This window comes from Phalaenopsis equestris, unplaced genomic scaffold (assembly GCF_001263595.1).
Source record: "Phalaenopsis equestris unplaced genomic scaffold, ASM126359v1 Scaffold215804, whole genome shotgun sequence".
Lineage (NCBI taxonomy): Eukaryota > Viridiplantae > Streptophyta > Magnoliopsida > Asparagales > Orchidaceae > Phalaenopsis > Phalaenopsis equestris.
In genome coordinates this window covers 277,595-286,905 of record NW_018234476.1, presented here as the reverse complement: position 1 = coordinate 286,905, position 9,311 = coordinate 277,595, and positions in this window count along the sequence as shown.

The window sequence follows — 9,311 nt, the reverse complement described above, 5'->3', positions numbered from 1 at the left end:
GATAAAGTGAATCAGTTCAAATTGTATTGTGCCAACTAGGAGCATACCTATTCTTTACCCTTTGGTCCCGACATACGGAACATTGACTAATCCTACACCTGTTTACTGAATCTGCGACCAGGCTGGGAGTATACCAGCTCTCACTTCAGAGCTCCCTCGTTCCTCTCGCCTAAGGGCTAACATCCACACTTCAACACCTAAATGATAGGACCAAATTGGGGATTTTAGTCTGTCACTCTAAAATCTCCAATTCTCCGCCCGATAATTTTATTTCCCTATTTATTTGCACCCAACTTCCAAGGGCTTTGACCTCCCTGAATCTTGGATGTAATCTTCACTTTAATTATAAAACTCAACATATTTTAACAAATTAATTGGCCAGATTGAAAGTAAATTAAGATCAAAGTGAAAAGATCATCACAATTTCCTTAACATTTTCATGGCTCAACTAATTTAAATCATCATTTAACAAATCTCTAGGCAAGGAGAAAGATAAAGAAAACTACTCAGAGCTCATGGGGAAGACACAACAAAACTCTGAATTCATATATAAAAATCATACAAACTACAACAAATAAATAAACTTATCTCTAATTTCTCCCCAAGCAAACTCCTTGAAGTTCCTCTGAATCTCTTCCTTTCTTTACAGCACACAGAATTCCTCTTTGAAGTAGCAAGGAGGAAGAAATCTCTCACTTTGAAGCGACAAGGAGGAAGAAATCAATTTTAGGAAGATAATTAATTTAATCAAACTTGTAATTGGGATAATCAGGACAATTTTAATGTTGGACTTTATTTTCTTCATCAAGTTAACTTTGACCCACAAAATGAGGAGAAGGATTTATTAGAAGAGGTTTTTATTCAAATGGAGGGTTAGCTGAAAAGTAAAGAAGCACAATTACAAAGTCAAGGGGCAATAATTAGGAATATGGAAAACCAACTGGAGCAGATTATTAATGCAATTGACAGTTACCCCCCAGAGATTTTTTATAGTGACCCTAAGATAAACCCTTAGGACAACAAGGATGAGCAAGATAAAATTATCGAACTAAGAATTAGAAGAGAATTCAAGGATATATTTCAAAAGATGTTTGAGTTAAGAAATGAGGATAAGGAAATTGAAAGACCAATGGAAGAAATTCCTATGGAATTAGAAAACAATATTTCCTCAACTAAGATAAACATAGAAGGACCACCCCCACCATTTACTCAGTAGCAAAGTGAAGAATTAAAAGATAACTTGGAACTGTAAGGTAATCAAGTAGAATTTGATCCAAAATATGAATTATCTAGAGAGAATCCAATCTGAAATTTGGTAGATCTTGAATTATCATATAAAGATCCATTTCTTATAAGTTTTAAGGATGATATTAATATGTTGTTGGCACTATTTTGGTTGATGAGTTGCTCGTACGAAGCTATCAGTCACCGGAATAGAAATCTCGTCACCCGCTTCGGACGAACATATTGATTTAAGTTTAGAAAAATATGAAATCAAACTGACCCCATGTTTTCATAGTTTAAATGAAAGAGCACTATACCCTATCCCGAAGGATAAACACAAGAGTTGAGGATGAGGCTCGATTAAATAAACTAAGAAATATATGAAATCCATTTGGTCTGTGAAACCATTTTATTTGCCAACAATTTTCCCTATTTAATATAAAAAATTAAATAGGGTTTATATTAAACTTGGTTTAGATGAGCTTCCAATAAGGGCAAGCTCCTATAGTTAATTACATCTTAAATGATCGAAGTCACTTAAGCGTCACCTAAGAAAACTCTCGATAAAAGTCAGAAAATATTATCTTCAAGGATTTCAAAAGGATAGAACATTTCAACGAGATCGGACAAAGAGGTGTGAAAAGGGATTTGCTCAAATTTGGAACATTTATTATAGAATTCAAAGCAGGAAGAACTAAAGGATGTCATAGATCTGAAGGAGAACCTCAGTGACTTCCCAAGCTATCCTATTGTTTGGCTTCAGTTTTGAGGAGAAATTTTTTAAATGTTTCTTCTTGCAGATTTTATTTGTTTAGGGCTTGCATTTGTGTGAAAAAATCACACAAATAAATGATCACACAAATATTCTGAATGATCACACAAATATTCTGAAAGATGTGAGGATTTTGGTCATGACGAACGACAACCTCAGAATCCTAAGACGAGTTAAAGCTTAGATTGTACAATAAAGTTGTACAAAGGCCTAAAGATAAGTTGAGGATTTATGTTGCACTAGGCAAACAACCTCAAAATCATATATCTTATTTATTTAATTCTAAGAAAGGAATGGTTTAGCTAGAGAAGATAGGCTTTGCTGTTGAAGATGGTCGTGCTACCCACCATGCTAGCTCCAAGCTCCTTGTCGTGGTGAGTTTAAGTTTTCTAGGGTGTCAAGTTATGATGTCAAGTTAAATGGCCCTATGCTTTAAGTTCTTTAAATGTTATGGGGGATGTTAAAGTTGATTAAAGCAACACTGGTTAGTACCACTATTTTCTATTGGATTCACTTAGTCCAAAAGATTTTTCTAAACTCAACTTAATTAGTTCCATAATTTCATTTAGACCAGGGGAAGGCTCGTTAGCAACCGTAGGTCTCCGGTAGGTTCCCACATCCGAGGGATTTCCGATCATCTAATAGAGACGTCTTAATTTAGTTTTAGTTGTGATTTCTGTGATGGTTGTGATTAAATTTTGAGCTGTTTTATATTTTGAGTGTTGTGGAGGTGATTTTTATCTTGGTTAATTTTAATTTTAGTTTTGCGTTTTGGTTTTGTGGCTATCCTAAAAGTTTTAGTTTTCATGCAGGGTGACATTGTTGATTATCATGCAAGTTTGTGTTCTGTTCATACATGCAGAAAAGTAAGCACAATGTGGAAAGCTTAAGAAAAGACATTGTTGTAAACTATAAAAGCATACCTGGCGAGTCTTCTCATTCCACCACCTGAAACTCAAAATGCATGTTAGAGCATTTTATGTAAAGCAGAAAAGTAAGGTTTTAATGTCCTACCTAAGCATAGGTAACATATTGGTGGTTCCCTATTGGTTTGATTAAGGTCAATTTTTGTTAAGCAAAATATATTAAGTTTAGTAGACCTCTGAGGTATCCAATAGACCTTGAGAAAGAAGCAGATCCATGATTCCATCTCACTGCCTGGTGAAAAGTCTCAAGCTCGTTTAAACTTATTATCGTGCTTAATAACTCATCCTGTAAAAAAAATACTTCTAATGTTGTGTGAACATTGATGTTTCAGTTATCCATAAGAGTAAGGTAATTATCATTTATCATTTAATTTGGAAGTTATGTAGGTGAAGACCCTTAAAGTGGCAAGTTAATGTCATCAAGTCACTTATCCAACTTCTTAATTTAGGCTTGTAGTGTTTCAAAGGTGTTCAATTTTAATTATGTTTACTTTTCTAATACTAATTTACCTAATCCTAATTTACTCAGATTTGATTTAGCTTAGGTCACTACTAAGCCCTTAGACTTTTGATCGATGTCTTCGTTATATTTTGAAAGAGATTGAATTTTTAGGTGACAATGATTCATTTTTGAAAGTCATTTAAACATCAAATAGGGGTATTAAATTTGTGAGTTATTAACACCCAAAACCATGCCCCTAGTCAAAGTCATACCCCTAAGTATAAGACCATTTAATTTAATAGACTTCCAGATTTTAATAATTTAAGGAACTATAAGTTTTATCCCTTGATTATGGAAAGAGTGAGGTTGGTTTCTACCAATTAATCCCCTTGTGTTTCAATCATCCAAAAAAGTTACTTAAAATCAAAGATTACCCTTTTCCCTCCTTTAATTTAGTCTAAATGTTAATTAAGGCTAAATTTCCAAAATTACACTTTTGCCTCTAAGGATCTATCACTTCATAATTTGTCAAATTTACTTCAAATGACTTTAGAAATTTTATTCCACCTCAATCATAGGTCAATTAAGACATCAAAGGAGAGAATGTGATTTTTAAAATTTTAATTTAATTTAATAATTTATTTTAATGAAAAATAAGATTTTTTAAAGAAAATTCCATAACATAACCAAGGCAAAGCCTAATGCCTTAAAATTTTTACTAGTGGTAGAGATTGACTAGAGAAGCATTGGGACCAAATTTCATGATTTATTGAATTATATGTGAATATTAAGAATTATTTTAAATTTTGGAGTATTTATTAATTAGAAAATATTTTAAATGTGGAAAATTAAGCTTAATATTTTTCTTAAATCTCTCTAATGTCAAGGAACATAAAGAAATAAATTTCATATTTTTTTAATTTTTCTTTGATTTATAAGAATTATTTTAATTAAAATCTATTTTAGCTTTTAAAAAATTATTTTAAGCTTTAAAACTCAGATTCTTGACATACAAAAATAGGAAAAATATTTCAATTATTCCTAAGTGCTTAGGAAATAATTTAGAACATTTCCATGAATTTTATTATTTTTGTAATTTTTGTCATTTTATAATTATTTAAATAGTGGAAATGGGCTTGAAGATGTAATTTTTAGTTTAATTTCAAATTTATTTTAAAAAAAAATCCTCTGATCACAGAGAACATCAAAAACTAGTTTTTAAAATTTTTTTGAGTTATACTTTGATTGTTAAAAATCATTTTAGTACCAAAAATCTCATTTAACTTGAAAAATCAATTTGAATTATTAAATGAGCTCCAAATGTTTTGAAATTTTTAAAGGTGGTTCTCTGAACTTTAAATTACAGTGGAGATTATAAATTAAGTCATTTAGATGTTTTTCTTTCCCAAAATTAATTTTCTTTGTGTTTTAGGGTTGGTGAAAATTAAGTGCATTCTTATTGACTTAACCCATAAAAATGTTTTCCAAAGGGTTTTCTGGTCATTGTAAAGCTTCCAAAATTTTCTTGGAATTTTCAAAGGAACATGCTAATTATTATGATTAGTTTATGCAATTAATAGACATAAATTTGGAAAATATGGATCTCTGTCTAGAGATTTCTTCTGACTTTGGAAAAATAAGAAGATGTTTCCTAAGACAGGGGCAACAATATGCCAAAATTTCAAGTCGTGGTAAAATGTATACATGCATGAAGAATTAAAAGACTCAAAACTTTTTTTAATTAATTAAAAATAAAATATGCATCGAATAAATTTGAAATTATTTTCACTTTATTCTCCTCTGTTCATTGAGTAAGAGGGTATTTTTATTTTATTTTCGTGATTTTCCTACACCAAGATATAGATTTTTGAAGTTAAGGCTAGTTATTTAATTCAGAAAATACCCTATTTAATTATTTAAATGCGCGGTGCTGACTAGAACCTAGGCTGCTCTGAAACTCGACGCAACATCTTCTGATTTGGCGCCACCATCCACCTCAGTGATGACTCGCCCTACGGTTCGTGTAAGAAGGCGTTGTCCAGCTAGATCTCGTCTATTGATGAGATAAACGTGCGATCGGACGGCTCCCCGTCATCGTCCCCAATGCCTTAGCCTGAGAATCATACATTTTCAAAGCTTAAGATCTCACTCATTTCTTAATCAAATTAAGTGCAATTTTTCCTAAATGCTCATCTAAGTGTGACGAACACATCCATACGGTAATCAACCCATTAAATTAGTTCTAATCAAATGGACAATCAAAATAGTATTGGGAGGAGGAGCAATTAAATAACCTTGCTATGAGAACGGAAGCTTCGATCATAGGTGCTTGGCACATTCGTGGAGATCCAAGGAGACTAGGGATTAAGCCTCTTGTTGTGGTGAAACGCTAGGTATGAATTTGACCAAGCTTAATTTTAGGTATTGATCTAGAGTTATATTAGGGGATCTGTATGAGGAGGATTTGATGGGGCTTCTCCTTCTTGTACTATGGTGATGGTGTGGTTGAGTTTAATTTGATTTTGGTGGAGTTTAGAAGTGTGGAGAGCTCTGTCCTGTCTCCAGCAAGGCTTTGAGCTCAAATATTGTACTCTAGTAAGGGGATTCAGAGCAATGTGGTGGTTGGGTTGCACTGTGGAGGTCTCAAAGAGGCTCTAGGAGTAATTTGGAGGGATTTTGTAGCACTCCCTCCATGGCAGTGGAAGTGAGGTTTTTATAAAATGGGTTGTAGGATGGCTGTCATGGCCAATTGGGGGGTGAAAATGCTTGCTTAGGTGGAGGGCAGAGAGGCACTAACAATTAATTTGGATGTGGTGACCACTAAGTTTGAATTGGGTTTGATTCCATGGGGGTGGCTCTCGGTTTGAACATTTTATGGAAACTAGGCCGGCAGGCTACGCCAGGGGAGGTGGCTAGGAGGTGAGGTGAGCCAGGAGAATATGTCACAGCAATTAAATGTTTGGTCTTTAGTTTTGGCAAAAATATCCTTGGCTTAAGCAAATTTGGAATCAAATCCCTTGATTTGGGGATCCCTTGGTCCATAGCTCATTTTGGTGGTTCTATGGGGTTTGGCTTGGTCAATATGGTGTAAAATTTAGCTTTGATGGCCTTGCCTTCACCAATTTGACATCTCTTGGTCAATTTCGGTGCATGGGTCCAAGTGGGTGCAAATGACCAAAACTTGGGTTTGGGCTAGGATAGCCAAAATAATTGGCCCAATTGATTGATGCATTTGATGTAGATGATTGTAATGAACATTTTTCGTGAAAGGATTTTGAGTTCTATTGGGGTTTCAATTTGAAGGATTTTGGAATTTTAGTGAATTTTGCCTTGGCTTGGGTCTCAATTGGGCTAGGCTTGGGTCTAGATTGGGCTAGGCTTGGGAAAAGTCCAAATTGATTATTGAAAATGGTCAATAGGAATGTGATGAAGAGTTTTCAACATGAGTTAGGTGCTAATTTTGGGGTTAAGGCAATGAATTTGATGAAATTTGCAGGCATAGCCAATTTGGGGCAAAATTTGGGGCTTTTGGCTTAGGTTGAAATTAAATAAAATTCAGGCTTCACCAAGGCCAATTGAAGGTCATGTTTGATGTTTAGGAGTGTTAAGAAGATTTTCCAACATAAATTGTGGCAAATTGAGTTGGCAATGGTTTTAAATGGGTGATATTAGGTCATGTGGCCAAAATTGGGTTTTGACTTAAATCAAAATTAGACTCAAAGCATGGCCTATTTAGCTTGGATTTGGTTTAAATTAGTCACATGGAAGGTTAATTTAAGTTTAAGATTGAAATTGAGGTAAATTGGGACCAATTTGATGGAAATTTGAGGTGGATTTGGGGAGATTGGGCTTTTAAAGGGCAATTTGGGGGTTTTGGACAGAGATAGTCAAATTGGCCAAATTAGGTCATGTGGTAGTTGAGAAAAATGAAATTAGGAATATTTGGAAGATTTTGAGAATTTTTGGGATTTTTGGGAATTTTTGGTCAAACTTAGTGTTTCAAGGGTATTTAGGTAATTTGGGGGGAGTTTAGGGGCAAAAGGCCAAGTTGAGTATTTTTGGTAAAATTGGGATGTCAATTACCATAAATAAGCCATGGATAAGCCATGGACTAAGCCATGGACTAATGGAAACCCCATTTGGGTCCACTATGTACTAGTCTTAGCTAAACCCTAGCCTAGGGTCAGTGGGTTTAGGGGACCATCTACATGAGTCTCCCAAAAGATCAAGAGATCAAAGTTAAGAAATTTTAGGTTTAGAGTTGTGAGTGATTGTGGGTGAAAGTGAGTGTAGGTGAGTGAACTAGCTCCAGACCAACACCCATGGTCAATCTTAAGGTCAAACAGTCCTATGGGAACTCTCCTTGAGCTCCCTCATAATGACCCCGCCTACTAAGTACTAGAGGTTTGGACCAATATGTAAAGCTTCAAGCTGAGCAAAGGGGAGTTTAGAACTTCTAATGATAAAGGTTATTTCTCTAGTTTTCTAATAATAGTCAACAGTAAAGTCCTATGGCTAGACCCTAGGCTACTAAAGAGGAAGAACTAGACCTTAACCAAAAGTGAGGTTAACAAACGGAGCCCCAATAGGTGTGGTGTGTTAGGCAAGCACACCGTGCGTATTGGATTTGACCGAAGAGATCAACAAAACCAATAAAAACTCCTAAGTCAATAGTATTGGAAGGAGGTGTAGAATTGTTTATGTTATTTGTTTCTGCTGGGGAATTAGCAAATGAATGTTTGATCGATGTCAAGAGGTAGGAATTCTCGCTAGGGATTGGAGAGTTAGTTTTAAGTTATCGGATTTCAAGTTTCCATAGAGAATGGGAATCGGTATGTAAGTGCTGACCATAAAGTAGGAATTTGAGATTTCGGTATCAATCCAAAGGAAGTCAGAATTTAGGCACCGACCTCAAGGTGAAAATTTGAAATTTAAGTAAGAATTTCAAAAAGAGAATTGGAAATTAGGGACCGACCTCAAAAAAGGGAATTAGAAGGTATGAACTGATTCAAGAGTTAGAATTGAATGTTAAGGATCAATCTCGAAAGAGAGTCAGAAGTTAAGGACCAACCTCAAAAGGAGTGAATCAGAAGTTAAGGAGTAATTTGAAAATGAGAATTGAAAGTTAATGATCAATCTGAAAAGAGAGTGTCAGAAGGTAAGGACAGGACCGACCTCAAAAAGACCGACCTCAAAAAGGTGAATCAGAAGTTAAGTACTGATTTGAAAATGAGAATTGAAAGTTAAAGATCAATCTCAAAATAGAGTGTCGGAGGTAAGGATCAATTTCAAAAGGAGTGAATCGGAAGTTAAGGACTGATTCAAAAATGAGAATTGAAAGTTAATGATCAATCTCAAAAAGAGAGTGTCGGAAGGTAAGGACCGACCTCAAAAGTAGTGAATATGAAGTTAAGGACTGATCCAAAAATGAGAATTGAAAGTTAAGGATCAATCTCAAAAGAGAGTGTCGGAAGGTAAGGGCCGACCTCAAAAAGAGTTAATCTGAAGTTAGAAACAGATTCAAAAATGAGAATTGAAAGTTAATGATCAATCTCAAAAAGAGTGTGTCGGAAGGTAAGGACCGACCTCAAAAGAAGTGAATCAGAAGTTAATGACTGATTTAAAAATTAGAATTGAATGTTAATTATCAATCTCAATAGAGAGCGTCGGAAGGTAAGGACCGACCTCAAAAGGAGTTAATCAAAAGTTAAGAACTGATTCAAAAATGAGAATTGAAAGTTAATGAACAATCTCAGAAAGAGAGTGTCGTAAGGTGAGGATCGACCTCAAAAAGGAGTGAATCATAATTTAAGGACTCATTCAAAAATGAGAATTGAAAGTTAATGATCAATCTCAAGAAGAGAGTCAGACGGTGAGGACCGACACCAAAAGAGGGAATCAGAAGTTAAGAACTTATTCGGAAATGAGAATTAGTGATGTTGAATCT